This window comes from Phacochoerus africanus, chromosome 1 (assembly GCF_016906955.1).
Source record: "Phacochoerus africanus isolate WHEZ1 chromosome 1, ROS_Pafr_v1, whole genome shotgun sequence".
Lineage (NCBI taxonomy): Eukaryota > Metazoa > Chordata > Mammalia > Artiodactyla > Suidae > Phacochoerus > Phacochoerus africanus.
In genome coordinates this window covers 277115932-277137569 of record NC_062544.1, presented here as the reverse complement: position 1 = coordinate 277137569, position 21638 = coordinate 277115932, and the positions used below count along the sequence as shown (strand labels likewise).

The window sequence follows — 21638 nt, the reverse complement described above, 5'->3', positions numbered from 1 at the left end:
AGCCTTGACCTACTGAGCGAGGCCAGGGATTGAACCTGCATTCTCATGGATATTAGTCTGGTTTGTTAACCACTGAGCCACGACGAGAACTCCCCCAATATCTTTCAGATGCCCATTTTGTTTCCTTCTTTTTGGCCTTGCCTGAGGCACACAGAAGTTCCCAGGCCAGGAATAGAATCCATGCCACAGCTATGACAATGCTATGTCCTTAAGCTGCTGAGCCACCAGGGAACTCCATCAAATGCCCATATTTTTGAAAGCATAGCTATATACATGTTTGACTCTATTTGTGAAGTAGAGGCTTATAGAATGATAGAGAAATCAGCTGCATTAGGGTAAGTCCCCACTCACATCTGGAAAGGCAACTCAAAGCATGTGCATCCTGATGGTAGGTCAGTAGAAACATCTTTCTTCATACATGGAGGTAAGAATTTGCTCACAGAGGAGTTCTCATCCGACTAGGAACCATGAAGTTGTGGGTTTGATCCCTGGCCTTGCTCAGTGGGTTAATGATCTGGCATTGCCGTGAGCTTTGCTGTAGGTTGCACTCGTGTCTTGGATCCCGCGTTGCTGTGGCTGTGGTGTAGGCCAGCGGCTACAGCTCCTATTGGACCCCTAGCCTGGGAACTTCCATATGCCACAGGAGCAGCCCAAGAAATGGCAAAAAGACAAAAAATAAATAAATTAAATTAAATTAAAAAAATAAAAAATATAAAAAAAAGAATTTGCTCACAGATATTCTTCTGCAATAAAGTTTCAAAGTCTTGGAGAATCTTAAAATACTTAATACTTTAAACAGTGATTAGATTTGAGACTATGGATTTCTACTCGTCTTCCAGTATCTGTTCTTCCTTTCTTTTTCAGTACTGAAACCCTATTTTCCAGACTTCCTTGAGTGTAGTGTAGCCCAGTGACTAAGTCTTTGCTAGCAGAATGAAAGCAGAAATGATATAATGCAAACTTCGGGAAAAGTTCTCTCTCTCTCTCTCTCTTTTTTTTTTTTTTTTTTGCTTTTTAGGTCTGCACCCAGGGCATATAGAGATTCCTAGGATAGGGGTCAAATCAGAGCTGTAGCTGCAGGCCTACACCATAGCCACAGCAACACGGGGTCTGAGCTGCCTCTGTGACCTATACCACAGCTTACATCAACGATGGATCCTTAACCCACTGATTGAGATGCCAGGGATTTAATCTGCATCCTCAAGGATACTAGTTGGATTCGTTTCCACTGTGTCACAACAGGAACTCCTGGGAAAAGTTCTTAGAGAGGGTATTCCCTTTGTCCTCTCATCTGCTGGTTGGAATGCAGGCATAATGGCTAGAGCTCCAGCAGCTCCCTTGGACCAGGAGGTGACATTGGGTACAGAGGCTGATATCTTCCAAATGCATAAATAAATACACATGTGACTCTCTTAGCTGGAACAAGGAGGCTGGATCTGTCCCTGCGAAGTGACACTGGACAGCTCCAGACTAACTTTGGACTTATACACATGAGGGAGATACCAGTGGCTTTCTGTTTAAGCCACTGTTATTTTGTAGTTGTTTCCCCCTGCTTCTTGCAGCCAACCTCATTCTAATATAACACTCAAAAAAGAAGTAATGGAGTTCCCGTCGTGGTGCAGTGGTTAACGAATCCCACTAGGAACCATGAGATTGCGGGTTCGGTCCCTGCCCTTGCTCAGTGGGTTAACGATCCGGCCTTGCCGTGAGCTGTGGTGTAGGTCGCAGATGCGGCTCAGATCCCGAGTTGCTGTGGCTCTGGCGTAGGCCGGTGGCTACAGCTCCGATTCAACCCCTAGCCTGGGAACCTCCATATGCCGCGGGAGCGGCCCAAGAAATAGCAACAACAACAACAACAACAACAACAACAAAAAAGACAAAAAGACAAAAAAAAGAAGTAATATTTTATTTATTTATTTATATTTTTCTTTTTACAGTTGCACCTGCAGCATATGGAAGTTCCAGGGCTAGGGGTCAAATTGGAGCTGCAGCTGTGGCATGGCTGGATCCCTAACCCACCACGCGAGGCCAGGGATTGAACCCACATCCTCACAGACACTATGTTGGGTTCTTAACCTGCTGAGCCACAATGGGAACTGCCCCCCAAAAGTAAGATTTTAAAAAGTCAACTTTTATAGATCAGTAATTTAACTAGTTTTAAGGTTGCAAATGTTTCAAAAGTAATTTATTTAACAAATAATTACTGAGCATCTAGATTCTAGCATATGTGTCAGGATGATGGGTAATATAACTGCAAATGTATTATTTGCCAAGTGACAGAATATAAAAGATAGAAAAATAACATCCATGAAAATGAGAACTGAGAGACAGTGGAAAAATAAAAAGCAGGGGTTGTTTCTCTTACATGTATAAGATTTATAGGAGTAACAGGAATATAAGAGAATGGCATTTTGTGACAACTTGGGACACAAAACCTTTTATTTCATTATATTTCAGGGGAAAACATTTTTAGAATCCCATTGAAAATACCTGGACTTTTACACAATGTCTTTTCCCCAAATAACTAATTACACTTTATATTCTGTAGGAAATTTAGACCAGGCTTTCAAAGGCTATTGAAGTTACACTGAAAATTCAAGGTATCCTCTTTAAAGGAGACAGTAGGAAGATACTGGACTATAAGAAAGCAAAAATCTGGTAGATAGCCAGGAAAACATAAGAACAGAATTAAGACTAGTTAGTTGTAGGGAATTACCCGTTGTGGCTCAGCGGGTTAAGAATCCAACTAGTATCCATGAGGACGCGGGTTTGATCCCTGGCCACGCTCAGTATGTTAAGGATCTGGCTTGGCTGCAAGCTGTGGGTAGGTCACAGATGCAGCTCGGATGTTGCTGTGGCTGGGGACCAGGAACATCCATAAGCCATGGGTGCGGCCCTAGTAAGAAAATAGAAAACCAAAAAAAAAAAAAAAAAGCAAAAAAATAAAAGGCCTAGTTGTACTGTACCGGTAACTTCGGGTTGCTGTACTAGTTGGTAGCCTTGGACCAGAAATCTCACCTTTCTAGGCCTCCATTTCTGAGCGTTAGGGATTGGAAAAGGGCACTTCTAGAGACCCTCCGTTTCTGAGAACCTCCTGGAGTACACGCCCTACCCTGGGTCGCTCTCGGTCAAAGCCGCTTAACCCAGGGGCAAAGACAACCTCCGCTCTCTAGGTCTTGGGCTCCTCCCACACGTGTGATTTCACGGATGCTGCACTTGAAGTCCTTGAGCGGACACGCAGCACTGATGCCGCCCAGAAAACGACAGAGGGGTCAGGTCAGCGCTGCCGCGAATCACAAGTCGCAGAGTCCGGCCAGCAGCTCCCAGGGGCCCGCAGAACTACCGCCCTCACCCCGCCCCTTGGCTGCCTCGCCCCGCCCCTAGATCCTTGCCCCGCCTTCGGCCGGCCACTTGCTGCACGCCGATTGGTTGCTTCCCTGCGCACGGCGCCGCGCCCCGCCCCACCGGCGCCCTCGCCTCACGCCCGCCGCCCGCTCCCGGCTCCCGGGGGCTGAAGTGGAGCGGAGGACGCGGGCTAGACAGCTGCACAGCAGCTTCCTCCTCTGCGCGCGCGCCTCGCGTTGGCGTGGGCGTGGGGGAAGCAGGGTGAGTGCAGGCAGTCAGTTTCGGGGCGCGCTAGGGGCTAGCGCCCACCACTTGCTCTTGGAGAGGCGTCCTCAGCCGGCCTGGCCTGCGAGGGACGACAGCGCCCGGCCTTTCCCGTGCGCGGTGCGCGGCGTCGCGGGGCGGAGCGGGTTCGCGGAGCGTCCGGGCGGCCTGCGGGGCGGGGGCCTCCGCCGCTCCCTGCTCACCAGCCCATGTCTTCTTCGGCGACCGGGGAGCGCGTTCGGCCGGGGCAGGCAGCTACGCCGCGTTATCTCGCCGTCGGCTTGCTTCCCTGGAGGATCTGCACAGGTTTCCATCCCGAACCTGTCAGCTTCACCAGGGTGCCCGGCGCAGGGGAGAGGACGTCCGGCCCGCACTCGGCGTCTAGGGGCCTTTCGAGGACTTGCTCACCCCTCCCGTTTGGTCTCAGCCTTTGCTGGCGATGTTGTTAAGTGTTTGGTGGACTTTTCCGACTCGCTCCTTAGGAGAGTAGGGACAGAGGTGGAAAGAGGGAATAGAGGAGGGTCAGCATTCTTTCCAGGATTAATCATAAAGTGTTGAGTGTCCTTTTAGATAAGGAGCGGAGCCCAGGTAGCAATGGTAGTTGAGCTGGGGAAGACGCTTGGTTTTTAACCAATAAATTGGCTTCCGAGTTCATCACTGGAAGGTGCTTAATCGGAAAGGTAAATATATAACCTTTTAAAGCCAAAGCAGTAATGAGATTGTCCTCGCTCGCTCCCTGCTGCTAGCGCTGTGCATGCGTGTGTGTGTGTGTGTGTGTGTTGGGGAGAGAGTCAAGCCTCCGATTGGAGTGAATGTGTAACCAGCGTTATACCTCTCAAAGACATTAATTTCTCTTTTCGGAGTGTCCCACCTCTTCGCGCCAACTCTTCACCGACTTGCACCTTATATAAATCCCCTTTCTTAACATTTCCCAAGCCTCCTACTCCCAGGCTTGTCACGCTTCTTTTACACCATCTTCGGTCAGGGTCGGTTGTCTTCTCTTCTGTCATACTGTTCAGACGTAGAACAGACGTTAGACATTTTTTACCGGTAATAGTGTGGCAGGCCTCCTCGTTCTTAAAATGAAAACAAGACGTTCTCTTGAATAATGATGCGGCAGGAAAAAGCTGGTGTGATGAGAGCCGGGGAAGGATGTCGTGTTTCTCTTCCGGAGACACGCCCTCCCCACCCCCCATCCTCCTCTGCCCGCTAGGATCACAGCAGCCTTAACTGGCTGGTTATTTCCGAATTCATTTTCTGGAGTCCAAGGTAAAGAATTTATCTTATTATTTTGTCCTTATCGGCTCCTTTTAAGTGATTACAATATATTCAGGTTGTAAACATTTTAAAATTATTACAGAGGAACATCAAGTAAAAAATTCAGAGTGCGCAGAAGAGTATCAAAAAAGTTAGACTTCCTTGATTTTGGACGTTGCATACTTTACATCCTCAATTCCAGTCCCGAGGAGGGGATTGTACCATAATACTGTTGGGCAACTAGCTTAATATAAAGATACATTAACTTAAAAAAATTAAAGATACATTAACTTAGTACATGCTGACCTATCTCATTTTTGGATGTACTGTTTGGATGTACTCTTTAATTTTTTTTTTTTTTTTTTGGCCATGCCTGCCGCAGGTGGAAGTTACCAGGCCAGGGTTGGAACCTGCACCACAGCTGTGATCCAAGCCACAGCAATGACAGCCATGGATCCTTAACCCGCTGTGCCACCAGGGAACTCTGGAAATACTCAAATTTTCTCGATCCCTTAATGATGAACATTTTGGTTGTTTCTGGGTTTTCGCCATTATGGATGAAAATCCTTTTGGCATTGTAGGATAAGTTTCAGGTAGGTGGTTTAAACAGATAATTGTATTTTAAAGTATAATTTTAGTGCTCTTTTCACTTCTTATAACTGATAGGATTTTATAATTTAATGCCTTATTTTTTTGTTCCTTTTTGGCTGCACCTGTGGCATGCAGAAGTTCCCTGGCCAAGGATTGAACCCCAGCCACAGTAGTGACAAAATCGGAAAGGATTTTATCATTTAAAGGCAGTAGCTAATTTGTTTGATTTATATGCATTTTTAGAATCTGTTTGTCTCTTTACATTTAGAGACTGGATCACAAAATTTTTGAGGACCAGGTTAAATAATGGTGGATTTATTCACCTTGTTAGCACTTAGTGGTGTTGACTTTAAGGCTGTATTGACTCATTCGATTGGCTTGGCAGGAATGGGTAGAGAGGGCCTTCAGGAAGAGAAAATATGAAGAGGCATATGTTGTGTAATACCTTCCTGTGGTAACCCCCTTGGATATTCAGCAGTAGCAGAAATTCTTGTTCTCTTTTCCAGTAAGTTTCTTTTGTTACAAATGTATCTCAGGTACCCAAAAAACCCGTGAGCAGAACATATATAAATATATACTTTAAGCAATACTCTTGCAGGGGTCAGTATTTTATCCATAAGCAAATGAAATCAAATGTTAACATCTTTCTCCTAGAGGTAGCCTGTATCCTGATTTTTTTGCTTTTTAAAAGAAACTTTACAGGAATTCCCTTCGTGGTTTAGTGGTTAACAAACCCGACTGGTATCCATGAGGACATGGGTTCCATCCCTGGGCTTGCTCAGTGGGTTGGGGATCCGGTGTTTCCCTAAGCTGTGGTGTAAGTCTCAGACGAGGCTCGGATCCTGCATTACTGTGGCTGTGGCATAGGCCAGCAGCTATAGCGCCGATTTGACCCCCTAGCCTGGGAACCTCTGTGTGCTGTGGGTACGGCCCTAAAATAAAATAAGCTTTCCACCCAAGTACATAAATATACACATATACATATATTTGCATGTAATATTTATATATATCTTAAACAGTATATTTGGTTTTGAGTGAATAGAGTTAAAAATAGAATTCTCGTACAAATACTAAGCATATTTCAGAGTTTTATTTTACCGTTATTGAGAGTGCCACAAATAACTGTTTTTTTGTTTGTTTGTTTTTTGATTTACAAAATAGATGTTTATGGAGTTCAGTTGTGGTTCAGCAAGTTGCAAACCCAGCTAGTATCCATGAGGATGTGGGTTCAATCCCTGGCCTCCCTCAGTGGGTTAAGGATCTGGCATTCCTATGAGCTATGGTCTAGGTTGCAGATGTGGCTATGGTGTGGTGTAGGCTGGCAGCTGCAGCTCCGGTTTGACCCCTAGTCTGGGAATTTCCATATGCCACAGATGTGGCCCTAAAAAGCGGGGAAAAAAGGAAAGAAATAGATATTTCTATATTCCATGGGGAAAGGAATATCTCAACAAAATTGCTGAGTTAGATGTAATTGCTTAATGTTCCAGAGGGCAACAGAATCATAATACCTTTGGGATTAATCTTTTCTACCAGGTGATAAAATCATAGCACCTCATTAATTTCTGCAGTTAAACTCAAAACCTTATAGGAATATAAACATGTGTTTATTAACAGTGGATTTTTCACTAAGTAAATGGTGATAACAAAGTTATTTCCCCTGGATGAGGTCCAAACAGGCTTATTAGAAAATGCTAGAGCTTTCTCAGTTTAAGACTAAAGTTTTGTTTCATAACTGTAAGGATAAACTTGACTGTGTGAGGCAAGGACAGTATTGTCACTGTCAGATGAAAGCTTCCAGGAAAAGGACAAATGGCTCCAGCTTCTCTAACTGTTTCTCTGGCAGGGACCCTTTCAGAGCAGATCAGTGGGCAGTGTTATGAGTGAGTCTTGGGAACTGGGGTTCACAGCAGTCAGAGGGCTCCAGTGTGGACCAGATACTAGAAGGACAGCAGAAAATCAGAAGGAGTAACTAGACTGCTCCGATTTTGTGTTTTCTTGGCTGCTCACCATAGCCTGCCTGCAATTATCCGGGTAGGTCAAAGCAGAACCCTTCGCGGAGGGAAGTGAATGCCCTTTGCTGATACAGGCTCTGCGGCTTGGAAGGAGAGCAGGAACTGTATCGCATATAATGAAGATCAAGCCAAGCCCAGCCCAGCTGAGGACAGATTGGAATCTGGGCCAAGTTCATGAGCGTTCAGTCCTCAGGTTAGAAAGCTGGCGTGGCAGCTGGGACAGGTTCCAGGTGTGCACCTGCCCGAGGGTGTGCCTTGGCTGGGGCACAGCTGGGGTCTCTTTAGCTGTCCTCTGTGGGAATCTTTTCCTGTATTCTTTTGTTAGTGTACTCTCCCTGGTGGCACTCAAACTCTAGTAGCTCTTTGACGAGACGAGTTACTTTTTTCGGAGACCTTGCCTGTCTGAATATGTTTTGATTCTATCCTCATCCTTGACTGATATTTTGGCTGGTAATAGAATTTTAGTTGGAGATAATTTTTTTCAGCCTTTTGAAGTTATTGCTCTGTTGTCACCTTGCTTTTTATATTGCTGCTGAGAATTCCAAACTATGATGATTTCCTGAGCCTTTGTATGTTACCTACTTTTAAAAATTTTCCACGGACTTATAGATGCTATGCTTTGACTCCAGTGGTTTGAGATTTAAAATGGTCTGTCTTAGTGTAGGTCTATTTTCATCTGTTAGGTTGAGTATTTGATAGGCCCTCTAAATCTGGGAATGCAGTACTTTCTATTCTGGAGAAATTTTCCTGAATATTTTGTCATTTTCATCCCTCATATTTTCTCTGTAGTTTTTCTTGAAACACCTATTATTTAGATATGAACCTTTTAAAGGTCTTCTAGTTTTCTCATCTGTTTTCTTCTGTTATCCATCTACTTGGATTTTCTGTGTGTGTGTGTGTGTTTCTTTTTAGGGCCACACCCACAGCATATGGAAGTTACCAGGCTAGGGGTCGAGCTGGAGCTGCAGCTGCCAGCCACAGCCACAGCAATGCCAGTTCTAAGCTACATCTGCAACCTACACTACAGCTCATGGCAATGCCAGATCCTTAACCCACTGAGTGATGCCAGGGATCAAACCCGAATCCTCATGGATGCTATTTGGGTGTGTAAACCGCTGAGCCACAATGGGAACTCCTGGATTTTCTTAACTTTTATTTCCCAACCTTTCTTTTTGGATTGTTTTTTTAAAAAAATGCCTTGATTATGTTTTTAGTTTTCAAAGGCTATTTTTTAGTCTCTGAGTATTTCTTATGATAGCATCCTATTCTTGCTTTAAAATGCAATGTGTTCTCTGAGGTTTTTTTTTTTTTTTGTCTTTTTTGCCTTTTTCTAGGGCCGCACCCACGGCATATGGAGGTTCCCAGGCTAGGGGTCTAACCGGAGCTGTAGCTGCCAAGCCTACGCCACAGCAATGCAGGATCTGAGCCATGTCTGCAACCTACACCATAGCTCACGGCAACACCAGATCCTTAACCCACTGAGCAAGGCCAGGGATGGAACCCGCAACCTCATGGTTCCTGGTCGGATTTGTTAACCACTGAGCCACGATGGGAACTCCATCTCTGAGGTTTTATAATGATTTTAAGTTTTCTTTTCTGCATAGCTCTCCGGATTCCCATCTGGAAGGAAGGGATCTGGCTGCCAGTCTCCTGCACCAGAACAGAGGAATAGCAGTGGCTTATGTCCAGTTTTCAATACAACACCTACATCTTCCATTGAGTCTGGTATCCCCCATTCCAGAACATAAGAAGTGCGGGGAGGGAACCTCAGGCTTCTGCCAGGATATGGAAGAAGCAGTAGCCAGTACTATGAGGAGAAAAAGGATAGGTTCTGGGATGCAACTTTTCTTCCTGCTTCCCCCCAAGTCTTTTTTTTTTTTTTTTTTGTCTATTTAGCACCGCACCCGTGGCTTATGGAAGTTTCCCGGGTAGGGGTTGAATCAGAGCAGTAGCTGCTGGCCTACACCACAGCCACAGCAACACAGGATCCAAGAGCCCTGTCTGTGACCTACACCACAGCTCATGGCAATTCCAGATCCTTAACCCACTCAGTGAGGCCAGGGATTGAACCCTCATGGATACTCGTTGGCCTCATTACCACTGAGCCACAATGGGAACTCCCCCCAAGTCTTTATTGTGCTGGAGCTCAGCTTTCCCCACTGCTGGCTTGGAAATGCAGCTTGCTTGGCTGTGCTGTCAGTTACCATTGTCCATCTGCTTTCCAGCTTTCAAAATTTGGTTGCTCTTGTCTCTTCTGTTCTCCATGTCATTGTGAGTTTACTTTGTAAAAACTACTTTTATTGATTGCAGTTTTAGTGAAGTTGCAGGAGGGAGCAAAATGAGATGCTTATGTACCTCTGCCATCTTCACTCAGAAATAGTTACTAGGGGAGTTCCCGTCGTGGCGCAGTGGTTAACGAATCCGACTAGGAACCATGAGGTTGCGGGTTCGCTCCCTGCCCTTGTTCAGTGGGTTACCGATCCGGCGTTGCCGTGAGCTGTGGTGTAGGTTGCAGACGAGGCTCGGATCCTGTGTTGCTGTGGCTCTGACGTAGGCTGGTGGCCACAGCTCCGATTAGACCCCTAGCCTGGGAACCTCCATATGCCGCAGGAGCAGCCCAATAAATAGCAAAAAGACAAAAAAAAAAAAAAAGGAATAGTTACTTGTTTTGCTGGACTAAATAGTAATGGCAGTATTGCCAGGAACAGAGTGCCCTTTACAAAGAGTCATATGCATGTGAACCATATTCTTCTTTTTTGTCTTTTTAGGGCCGAGGGTGAGACGTATGGAGGTTCCCAGGCTAGGGGTCAAGTTGGAGCTATAGCTGCTGGCCTACTGCCACAGCAACGCCAGATCCGAGCTGCGTCTGTGGACCTATACTACAGCTCACGGCAATGCAGGATCCTTAACCCACTGAGCAAGGCCAGGGATCGAACTCACATCTTGAATACTAGTTGGGTTCACTAACTGCTGAGGCATGACGAGAACTCCATGAACCATCTTCTTAGTCAGTAGTGGTTGATAATGTTGAGTGATCACATGCTCTGGAGGCTGCTTTTCTGATGAATTGTCGCTTACTGAGGGATGTGCTATCGTATTCCCAGTTTACACATCAGAAGACCACAAGCCTAGGGATGTTTAAGGCTTGAACAGTGCCAGTCACATAGCAGCTATTCCATGAAAAGTGGAGTGGATGAATGAACCTGGCCAAGCGGGCACAGCTGGGAAGAGGCTGAATGTAGGAGTGGGTCCAGGCCAGTGCCAGCTTCAGAGCCTATACGTGTAGTTGCCAGTGTGGTGGCTTCTGCTGGAAGAGGGTAATTGGTCCTCCAAGGTATCCACTTCCCCTGAGCCCTTTAGAAATGTCCTTACTGGAGTTCCTGTCGTGGTGCAGTGGTTAACGAATCTGACTAGAAACCATGAGGTTGCTGGTTTGATCCCTGGCCTCGCTCAGTGGGTTAAGGATCCGGCATTGCCGTGAGCTCTGGTGTAGGCTACAGATGCGGCTCGGATCCTGCGTTGCTGTGGCTCTGGCCTAGGCTGGTGGCTACGGCTCGGATTCGACCCCTAGCCTGGGAACCTCCATATGCCGTGGGAGCAGCCCTAGAAAAGGCAAAAAGACAAAAAAAAAAAAAAGAAATGTCCTTACTGTAGGCCTTTGCCTTCTCAGAACTGCTTACTAGGTGGGTTCCCTTTCACCTGTGTGGGTTCAGAACTGTGACCCCGGAGCCAGTTTCTCTGCACTGGGGAGTAGGGCATTAACTGATCGATCCCAGAGGATGCAGAGATGCTGAAGCAGGGCTCCTGCTGGGAAGCCTAGATAAGGATGGCCTCAGAGGGGGAGTGGAATTTTGCTATGGGCAGATTAGCTCTGGGATTGTGTAGCAGTCATCTGTATCTAGGTGGCAATTCATGATGGTATGCCTTTCTGTTTTTTCAACCTTTACTTACAAAAAAATTTAAACATACAGAAATATCGAACAGTAGCTTAGCATTTTAACGTTTTTCCATTTGCGTTATTCTTTTTTTTTTCTTTGCTTAACTGTTTGATCATATAATGCTGACATTAAACCTCACCCCTAAATTTGTAAACATGCGTCTCCTACAAGGTCATGCTCCTTACGAAACCATAATTCTATCATTATCACATCGGGAAAGTAATTCTGTAATATTCTCTGTCTGACCTGTATTCAGACTTCCTCGACTAGCCTAGACTGCCTCAAGAAGACTTTTTTCTGGAAATCAGGATCAGTAAAGGTTTACACATTTCACTTGACAAAGATAAAATTAACGATGAACTCTTGGGAGTTCCTGTCGTGGTTCAGAGGTAACAAACTCGACTAGTATCCATGAAGATGCAGGTTCGATCCCTGGCCTTGTTCAGTGGGTTCAGGATCCAGTGTTGCTGTGAGCTATGGGGTAGGTCAAAGATGTGGCTCGGATCTGGCGTTGCTATGGCTGTGGTGTGGGCCGGTGGTATAGCTCCAATTAGACCCCTGGTCTGGGAACCTCTATGTGTCAGGGGTGCGGCCCTAGGAAAAAAGACCAAAAAAAAAAAAAAAAAAGCTCTTGGAGACCACTTCCTTAGTGGAAAGGTGATTCTCAGACTCTTAGCAATGGAAGAGACCCTTGATGTAACCTGGTTCATTTATTTCCAGACTTGGCTGCTGTGTGTCTTGAAGGTTTGGAATTGGGAGTATGTAGACAAAGAGATGAAAGTGCCCATTCCAAGGACATAGATAAATTGTATAGAAATAGACATAGAACTATATAAATAAATGTATTAAAATGTATGTATGTGGCAGGCTGCCTAATATTAGATATGTAATAAGTATCAACTGCCTCCTGCCTTTCATTTCTTTGTGGCTGAAGTAAAGAGTGTGTCAAGATAGTAGGAGCTAAGAGAGCTGTATTAGGGGAAGACTTAAGTACCCTATGTCTTTCGGACTCATACACTGTTGGAAGTTTTTGAATGAATGGAGTGGGATCCAGTCTGAGTTTTAGAAAATGCTGGCAAAATATGGACCTGGGAAAGCAGGGAGAATGGTTTTAAGAAATAATGTTTTGGGAGTTCCCGTCGTGGTGCAGTGGTTGACGAATCCGACCAGGAACCATGAGGTTGCGGGTTCGGTCCCTGGCCTTGCTCAGTGGGTTAACGATCTGGCGTTGCCATGAGCTGTGGTGTAGGTTGCAGACGCGGCTCGGATCCCACGTTGCTGTGGCTCTGGCGTAGGCCAGTGGCTACAGCTCCGATTGGACCCCTAGCCTGGGAATCTCCATATGCCTCGGGAGTGGCCCAAGAAATAGCAAAAAGACCAAAAAAAAAAAAAAGAAATAATGTTTGGGGGTTCCCGTTGTGGCGCAGTGGTTAATGAATCTGACTAGAAACCATGAGGTTTCGGGTTCGATCCCTGGCCTTGCTCAGTGGGTTAAGGATCCGGCGTTGCTGTGAGCTGTGGTGTAGGTTGCAGATGAGGCTTGGATCCCGCATTGCTGTGGCTCTGGTGTAGGCCAGCGGCAACAGCTCCGATTAGACCCCAACCCTGGAATCCCCCATATGCTGTGGGAGTGTCCCTAGAAAAGGCAAAAAGAAAAAAAAAACACAAAATAGGAAATAATATGTTTGAGTATATTGTCATGACAAGATTTATTTCCTTTACTGAAATGAAGCTTTTTTTTTTTTGCCCCCATTTTTTGGCCACCCGGAAGCATGTGGAGTTGGCTGGGCCAGGGATCAGATCTGAGCTGCAGTCACGACATAAGCTGCAGCTTCGGCAACGCCAGATCCTTAACCCACTGTGCTGGGCCAGGGATCAAATCTGAGTCCCGGTGCCCCCAAGGTGCTGCCAGCTCTGTTGCACCACAGTTGGAACTCCTGAAATGATGCTTCTAATATTTAGTATCTACAAAAATATCGTTTAAATAAACCTAGGTATAATGTAGACTCTTTTTTTTGTGTGTGACAGGTTAATGGGACACATATCGCATTTCAAAATTTGAAAGACAGAATGGGAGTTCCCATTGTGGCTTAGCAGTAACGAACCCAACTAGTATCCATGAGGTTGCAAGTTCAATCCCTGGCCATACTCAGTGGGTTAGGGATCCGGCATTGTTGTGAGCTGCAGCAGAGGTCACAGATGGGGCTCGGATCTGACGTGCCTGTGGCTGTGGGGTAGGCCAGCAGCTGCAGCTCCAATTTGACTCCTGGCTGGGAACTTCCATTAGCTCTAAATGGGTGCGGCCCTAAAAAGACAACAAAATAAAAAATAAAATAAAATAGAAAATGGAGAGAATCCCAATATGGGATCAAGTTTGGAGGAGGTGATCATGAGTTTTGACTGCAGATGTGTTGATTTCGAGGTGACCTTGAGACATCTGGGCCGGGGTGGGGGGGGAAGTCAAGGAAGTAGTCGGGTGTAGGGGACTGGATATTTAAATACGCAAATTTAGGATTTACCATTTTGAATAATTAAAAGTTGTTAAGGATATTAGTGGGGCAAGTTATATAGTTATAAAATGAAAGTCTCTTTAAAAATCTTTGCTCCCTCTCCTTTACTTTGGTTTTTAGATTTAAAATCTTTTTACCAAAATTGGTGGGCACTCAGTAAATTTTATCCTTGTTATGTATGATTTACAAGGCAGAAGGCAAGTAAGCATCCTGAGATTTCGTATGTAAAGTGTCTTTTCCAAAAGTGCTTAGCTCTCTGAATAATTCATGCTGTTGGATTTTAAGGCCTATAAAATATTCACACTCTGAGTGCCTAGAAACCAGGTTCATAGCAACCCGAGAAGACACACTGTGTCTCCTGACTCCTTTGGCAAGATTTGAATCAAGAGTAATCACCTCTGTCATTGCAGACCCCATTGGACTGGCTTTCTTTTGTTTCCAGATAATCGTAGTGTTGCTTCTAAATCGGGGCCATTTCTTTTCCTTCTCGTTCTTCTTGTCCGCTTCCCCACAGGCAGTAGAAGAGTATCTTTCTCCTCAAGAAACCGGAAGCGAGAGAAATGCCGTGAAACTGTCAGGCAGCCGTACAGTGTAATGGTCACGAGCGCAGGTGTTAGAATCAGACCTGAACTTCAGTGGAGTCCGGGCTTTCCTCCTTGCTAGCTGTGTGACCTTGGGCAAGTTATTCTCTAAACCTGTTTAGCAATATGACATAATAATAGGAACTGCCGTAGAGTATTTGTGAAGATTCAGTGGAATGGTCCATGAAAAGAGTTTCTCTGAAGATAGAGCGGAGCTACCTGTAACATAGAAGCACCCTGTAACTAATAGCTAGTATTAGTCGTAGTAATGGTGGGGAAGATGTAGATTTTGTTTCATTCAAGTCAACTCTTTTGCTCTGGCTACAGAGACCTAATATCTAGAATGACTTGTTTTTTTTTTCTTTTTTTTTTGGCTCTGCCCGTGGCATGCCAAAGTTCGGGGCCAGGGACTGAACTCAAGGCACAGCAGTGTCCTTAGCCATGGTGGTGATGTCAGAGCCTTAACCCACTGAGCCACTGGGGAACTCCACGGAATGATATTTAAATTTTGTTAATTTCCTGTTTTTTTTTGGCCTTTTTTTTTTTTTAAGGGCTACACTCTCGACATATGGAGGTCCCAGGCTAGGGGTCGAATCAGAGCTACAGCTGCCGGCCTACACAACAGCCACAGCAACACAGGATCCGAGCCACGTCTGTGACCTACACCACAGCTCACAGCAACACCAGATCCTTAACCCACTGAGCAAGGTCAGAGATCGAACCTGCATCCTTATGGGTGCTAGTCAGATTCATTAACCACTGAGCCATGATGGAAACTCCCTGATTTTTTTTTAACTTAATGAATTTTATTACATTTATGATTTTACAGCAATTCCTGATTTTTTTTATGACACATTTTTTTAATGATACGACTTATAATTTCATTTTAAAAAGTATTAATTGATTCCTCTCCAGTTTGTAAATCCCCTGATGATGGGGGTCAGGCTTTATTCATCTTTATTTTCTCCAGAACGCCTTGCCTATGGGAGATGTTCTATAATATTCCATACCTGCTCTAGAGGAGTTTTGTGCTGATTAAAGGCCATTATATATGTAAGTCTTTTGTAATGCCTGGCACACAGTGGTGCAAGGCACACAGGAAGTGAGTCCGAGATGAACGCTGCATTCGTCCTCAGCGCTCTGCCCTGTTTTCTCCCTGAGATAGCTTTGCTGCCCCCATGACTTCAGTTACCCCTCAATTACTGCAAACCTCAACCTCTAATCTATATTTCTGCTGAAACCGCTCCTTCAGTGGAGTCTCTACTACGTCTGTCTCAGTGTGTCTCCACCTGTGTGCCCTTAGTCACATGCAGCACATTCTGTTCAGGCTCTTCTCCCATTCCCCTTGCCCTGTTTTGGTTAATGGTGTCTTGCCAGCTGTCGGGCACCCAAACATAGCCATTCTTTTTGTTTTGTTTTGTCTTTTTTCTTTTTATGGCCGAACCTACAGCATATGAAAGTTCCTGGGCTAGGGGTTGAATCGGAGCTGCAGCTGCCAGCCTCTGCCACAGCCCCAGCCCCAGCCCCAGCCCCAGCCCCAGCCCCAGCCCCAGCCCCAGCCACACCGGTTCCAAGCCGAATCTGCGACCAACGCCACCACTCAGGAACTCGCAAGCTACCGTTTGGGAACTCCTAAACAGAGTCATTCTTAGCCCTTCCTGCTTGTTGATAATACTACTTTAGTAGTTCTCTTTGTGGCTCAGCAATTACAAACCTGACTAGTATCCATGAGGCTGCGGGTTCGATCCCTGGCCTCGCTCAGTTGGGTTAAGGATCTGGTGTTGCTGCAGGCTGCAGCATAGGTCACAGGTGAGGCTTGGATCCGGCATGGCTGTGGCTGTGCCATAGGCTGGCAGCTGCAGCTCTGATCCAACCCCTAGCCTGGGAACGTGCATGTGCCGCAGATGTGGCCCTAAGAAAGTAAAAAATTATCAAATAAAAACCTTTCCTTTAGCCTGTATCAGGATGGCCTCAATTTATGTTCTTATTCTCTTCCTGTCTAGAAAATGTCTAACATTTTCCTTCAGTTTTTCCTTCACAGTGCTGCCGCCAGAATTATTTTTCTAAATCGCAGAGCTGGTCTTGTCACTTCCCTGCTTACAAGCCTCTGGTGGTTTCTAGGGCTTAGAGCAGGGGCCTGCAGACTGTGAGCTGTGGGCCAAGTCTGGCCTGCTGCCTGTCTTGTAAATTAAATTTTACTGGAATACAGCCATGCTCATTTGTTCACATAGTGTCTATAGCTGCTTTGATGCTTTAACAGCAGAGTGAAGTGGTTGTGGCAGAGATTGTTTGGCCTGCAAAATGAAAAATGTATACTCTTTGGTTCTTTACAGAAGCTTGCTAATCCCTGGCTTAGAGGATGGAGGTCACATTTGTGTCGGCTGAAAAATCCTTCGTGATCTTTTCCCAAACAGATTAATCACCGTCACTCTTTGAAATACTTGAAACTACCATATTCTCTTGCGGGCCTACATAACTTCCCATATTTTGCTCCTTCTTTGTCGTCTGTCATGCTTGAAAACCTAGCCAAGTTTATTCTTCCTTTATACAATTGACCTCAACGCTTCCTGGCAAATGATGTCCTCCAACACTCTTTTCATATTTCTTTCTTTCCTTCTTTTTTTTCCCCACTTTTTAGGGGCCACACTCACAGCATATGGAAGTTTCCAGGCTAGGGGTTGAATCAGAGCAGCAGCTGCCAGCCTGTGCCACAGCCACGGCAATATGGAATCCGAGCCAGGTCTTTGACCTACATCATAGCTCACAACAATGCCAGATCCTTAACCCACTGAGTGAGGCCAGGGATCGAACCTTCGTCCTCATGGATACAGGTCGGGTTCGTTTCCACTGAGCCGCAATGGGAACTCCCTCTTTTCCTGTTTCTATTATAGCACTTTTGTATTACAGCCCATAGTGTATGTGGACAGTAGCTCATTTGTAGTGCAGTTTTTTATTCTTCTGACATCGACCCTAATTAGACTATTCTTTACATGGATTTTCTTTCTTTCTTTCTTTCTTTTTTTTTTTGTCTTTTTGCCATTTTTTGGGCTGCTCCTGGGGCATATGGAGGTTCCCAGGCTAGGGGTCGAGTCAGAGCTGTAGCTGCCGGCTCACACCACAGCCACAGCAACTCGGGATCCGAGCCATGTCTGCAACCTACACCACAGTTCACAGCAATGCCGGATCTTTAACCCACTGAGGGAGGCCAGGGAATTGAACGTACAACCTCATGGTTCCTAGTCGGATTCGTTAACCACTGAGCCACGATGGGAGCTCCTCTACATGGATTTTCTTACTTTTTTTTTTTTTGTCTTTTGTCTTTTTAGGGCTGTACCCACGGCATATGGAGGTTCCCAGGCTAGGGAACCCTAACCGGAGCTATAGCTGCCGGCCTACGCCAGAGCCACAGCAACGCGGGATCCAAGCCACATCTGCAGCCTATACCACAGCTCATGGCAACGCCAGATCCTCAACCCACTGAGCGAGGACAGGGATCGAACCCACAACCTTATGGTTCCTAGTCGGATTCGTCAACCACTGAGCCACCATGGGAACTCCTACGTGGATTTTCTTAGTCATTTCTGTATACACAGTGCCTAATGTTAGTAACATTTAACAACTAGTGGGGAGTTCCCGTCGTGGCACAGTGGTTAACAAATCCGACTAGGAACCATGAGGTGGCGGGTTCGGTCCCTGCCCTTGCTCAGTGGGTTAACAATCCGGCATTGCCGTGAGCTGTGGTGTAGGTTGCAGATGCGGCTTGGATCCCGAGTTGCTGTGGCTCTGGCGTAGGCTGGTGGCTACAGCTCCGATTCAACCCCTAGCCTGGGAACCTCCATATGCCGCGGGAGTGGCTCACGTAAAGGCAAAAAACAAACAAACAAACAAACAAAAAACAACTAGTGAAGAGCTGGGTAAACAGGTAGATGGCAGTATGAAAGTTTGGTTAAAGGAAAAAAAATTGAATTTAATAATGTTTGGGACCTTGGAAATTGCTCAGACCATGTTTATATGTTGAAGTGTGTAGTTGCTTTCACCTTTTGACCTTTACAGTGTCCTTTGGTTTCCTAAACTGAATGTTTGGAAATGAAGTTTTTTTCACTGTTGAATCAGTTAAAATGCCCTCTAAAAAGGACTTATTGCCTCAATTAGTAGTAGGAATAACTGCTGTCTAATGTATTTTAAGACTTAGGATCAGTTCAGTTCAGTAGTTTTTATTTTTTTTTAAATTGGTACCAGGGTCAGTTTTGTGAAACATATCAGTAGTTTCCTCGACCTCAAAAAGTTTTTATAAGTTTATTAAAAATAGTTGCAAAAGGATCACAACCTTGAATAAAACTTAAAAAAATAGTTACAGGTGTATTACATTATTTAAGAGGTTTCTCAACAGAAGAGTCAACAAATAATTGTGTTAATTATAATAACTTTAAAAAACTGTGCATTAAAAAATGTAATTCATGCTCAGTGCTCAGAAAAAAAACAGGGAGTTCCTGTCGTGGCGCAGTGGTTAACGAATCCGACTAGGAACCATGAGGTTGAGGGTTCGATCCCTGGACTTGCTCAGTGGGTTAACGATCCGGCGTTGTCGTGTGCTGTGGTGTAGGTTGCAGATGCGGCTCGGATCCCGCGTTTTGTGGCCCTGGCATAGGCTGGTGGTTATAGCTCCGATTTGACCCCTAGCCTGGGAACCTCCCGTATGCTTCGAGAGTGGCCCAAGAAATGGCAAAAAGACAAAAAAAAAAAGAAAACAGAAAATGAAAAAATAGAAAAAAAGCAAAACAACACACAGTTCTGTCACCCATGTATATAATATGAAAGTGCTAGTGTCTGTCCTTCCAGTATTTTTACATATATGTGTGTTTATATATGTATACTATTAATTCTTTTTTCTTTTTTTTATTAATTAAAAAAAATAATAATGGAAATTCCTGTCGTGGCTCAGCGGAAACGAATCTGACACTAGCATCCATGAGGATGCAGGTTCGATCCATGGCATCACTCAGTGGGTTAAGGATCCGGTGTTGCCATGAGCTGTGCTGTAGGTCACAGATGTGGCTCAGATCTGGCGTTGCTGTGGCTGTGGTGTAGGCCAGTAGCTGTAGCTCTGATTCAACCCCTAGCCTAGGAACCTCCATATGCCTCAGGTGAGACCCTAAACAAAAATAAATAAAAAGGAAATACTGTTGTAAAGTTTTAATAACCTGCTTTTTTCACTTAGTCATTACTAGCTTACTATATCCTAATGCCATTAAATGCATTTCAAAATTAGATTTTTAAAAAATGTCTGTTTGTCTTTTTAGGGCTGTACCTGCAGCATATGGAGGTTCCCAGGCTAGGGGTCAAATTGGAGCTGTAGCTGCCGGCCCACGGCATCTGAGCTGTGTCTGTGACCTACACTAGAGCTCATGGCAATGCTGGATCACTGACCCACTGAGCAAGGCCAGGGATCGTACCTGCATCCTCATAGATACTAGATGAGCTCGTTACCGCTGAGCCCACACGGGAACTCCTGGCCTGTTGTCTTATGTTAAATATCTTATACTTATTTCTATTTTAAGCCAGGAGATCAGTGTTGGTGTTGTCAATTTCCACTAAATCAAAGACTGTGTTATAAAATATGCTTATTTTTTGGTAAGTATCAATAATATAAGCCACATGAAAGTCAGTCTGCTCTGGTCAGAGTGTTAGTTTTTAATATGCTAGCCCTCAGTCTCTTCTCTCTCTCTCTCTTTTTAGGGCCACACCTGAAGCATATGGAGGTTCCCAGGCTAGGGGTCTAATCGGAGCTGTTGCTGTCGGCCTATGCCAGAGCCACAGCAACTCGGGATCCAAGCCGTGTCTGCGACCTACACCACAGCTCAGGGCAACTCCAGATCCTTAACCCACTGAGTGAGGCCAGGAATTGAACCCACAACCTCATGGTTCCTAGTCAGATTTGTTTCTGCTGCGCCACTACAGGAACTTTCTCTCTCTCTCTCTCCCTCTCTCCCTCTCTCCCTCTCTCCCTCTCTCCCTCTCTCTCTCTCTCTCTCTCTTTTTTTTTTTTTTTGGCTTTTTAGGGCTGCGCCTGTGGTATATGGAAGTTCCCAGGCTAGGGGATCAAATCGGAGTTACAGCTGCTGGCCTATACCACAGCCACAGCAACAAGGGATCTGACCTACATCACAGCTGACAGCGCTGGATCCTTAACCCACTGAGCGAGGCCAGGGATCAAACCCGCATCTTCGTGGATACTAGTTGGATTCGTTTCTGCTGAGAACTCCCAGTCTCTTTTAAATGTTTAATATAGTGACTGTTTATCTTGGTCTCTTGGCTCCTTTTATCCTAAAATTCTTCACTTGGTTTCCTGTTGTAACTCAGTAAAACCCCAAACCTATCACGAAGTCCATGTTAATCTACAGTGTGATCTGGTGCTTACCTGTCTCCATATTTATTCCAAGCCACTTCTTCCACTAGCTTACTATATCCTAATTCTCTTCCTCACTACTGAAAAAGAGGCTCAGTGGCTTTTGTGTGTAACTTTTTCTCCCTGCTTTACCTCTTTTGCTTCTCCTTAATGTAGTTAACTTTACTCAGCTTTTTTTTTTTTTTTTTGGTCTTTTGTTGTTGTTGTTGCTATTTCTTGGGCCGCTCCCACGGCATATGGAGGTTCCCAGGCCAGGGGTTGAATCGGAGCTGCAGCCACCGGCCTACGCCAGAGCCACAGCAACGCGGGATCCGAGCCACGTCTGCAACCTACACCACAGCTCATGGCAACGCCGGATCGTTAACCCACTGAGCAAGGGCAGGGACCGAACCCGCAACCTCATGGTTCCTAGTCGGATTCGTTAACCACTGCGCCACGACGGGAACTCCTACTCAGCTTTTAAATTCCAGTATGTTCTAGGGGTTCCCGGTGGCTCAGCAGGTTAAGAATCTGGCATTGTCACAGCTGTGGCTCACATCACTGGCCCTGGGAACTTTTGCATGCCGTGGGTGTGACCAAAACCAAATTTCAATATATTTTCAAATTTTAGCAAATGTTACCTTTTCAGAGAGGCATCTCTGGACCATTCTAAAATAGGTCTCTCCTTTATTTATTCATTCATTCATTCATTTATTCATTCATTCATTCTTCACAGCCACACCCGCAGTGTATGG

At 45.3% G+C, this 21638-nt stretch overlaps 1 protein-coding gene across 3 annotated transcripts in view; it reads left to right on the top strand.

Moving 5' to 3' along the window:
* The first annotated feature begins 3461 nt into the window (after positions 1-3461).
* TMEM50B (transmembrane protein 50B) overlaps positions 3462-21638 on the top strand; it is a 49052-nt gene continuing 30875 nt past the window's right edge. For 2 of the 3 annotated variants that reach the window (XM_047795699.1, XM_047795683.1), the window contains exon 1: positions 3462-3606. The gene's annotated coding sequence lies outside the window, so the exon portion shown is untranslated. Of the gene's footprint in view, positions 3607-3754; positions 4290-21638 lie in introns of those variants that run through there. The other variant, XM_047795691.1, reaches the window with a different exon arrangement.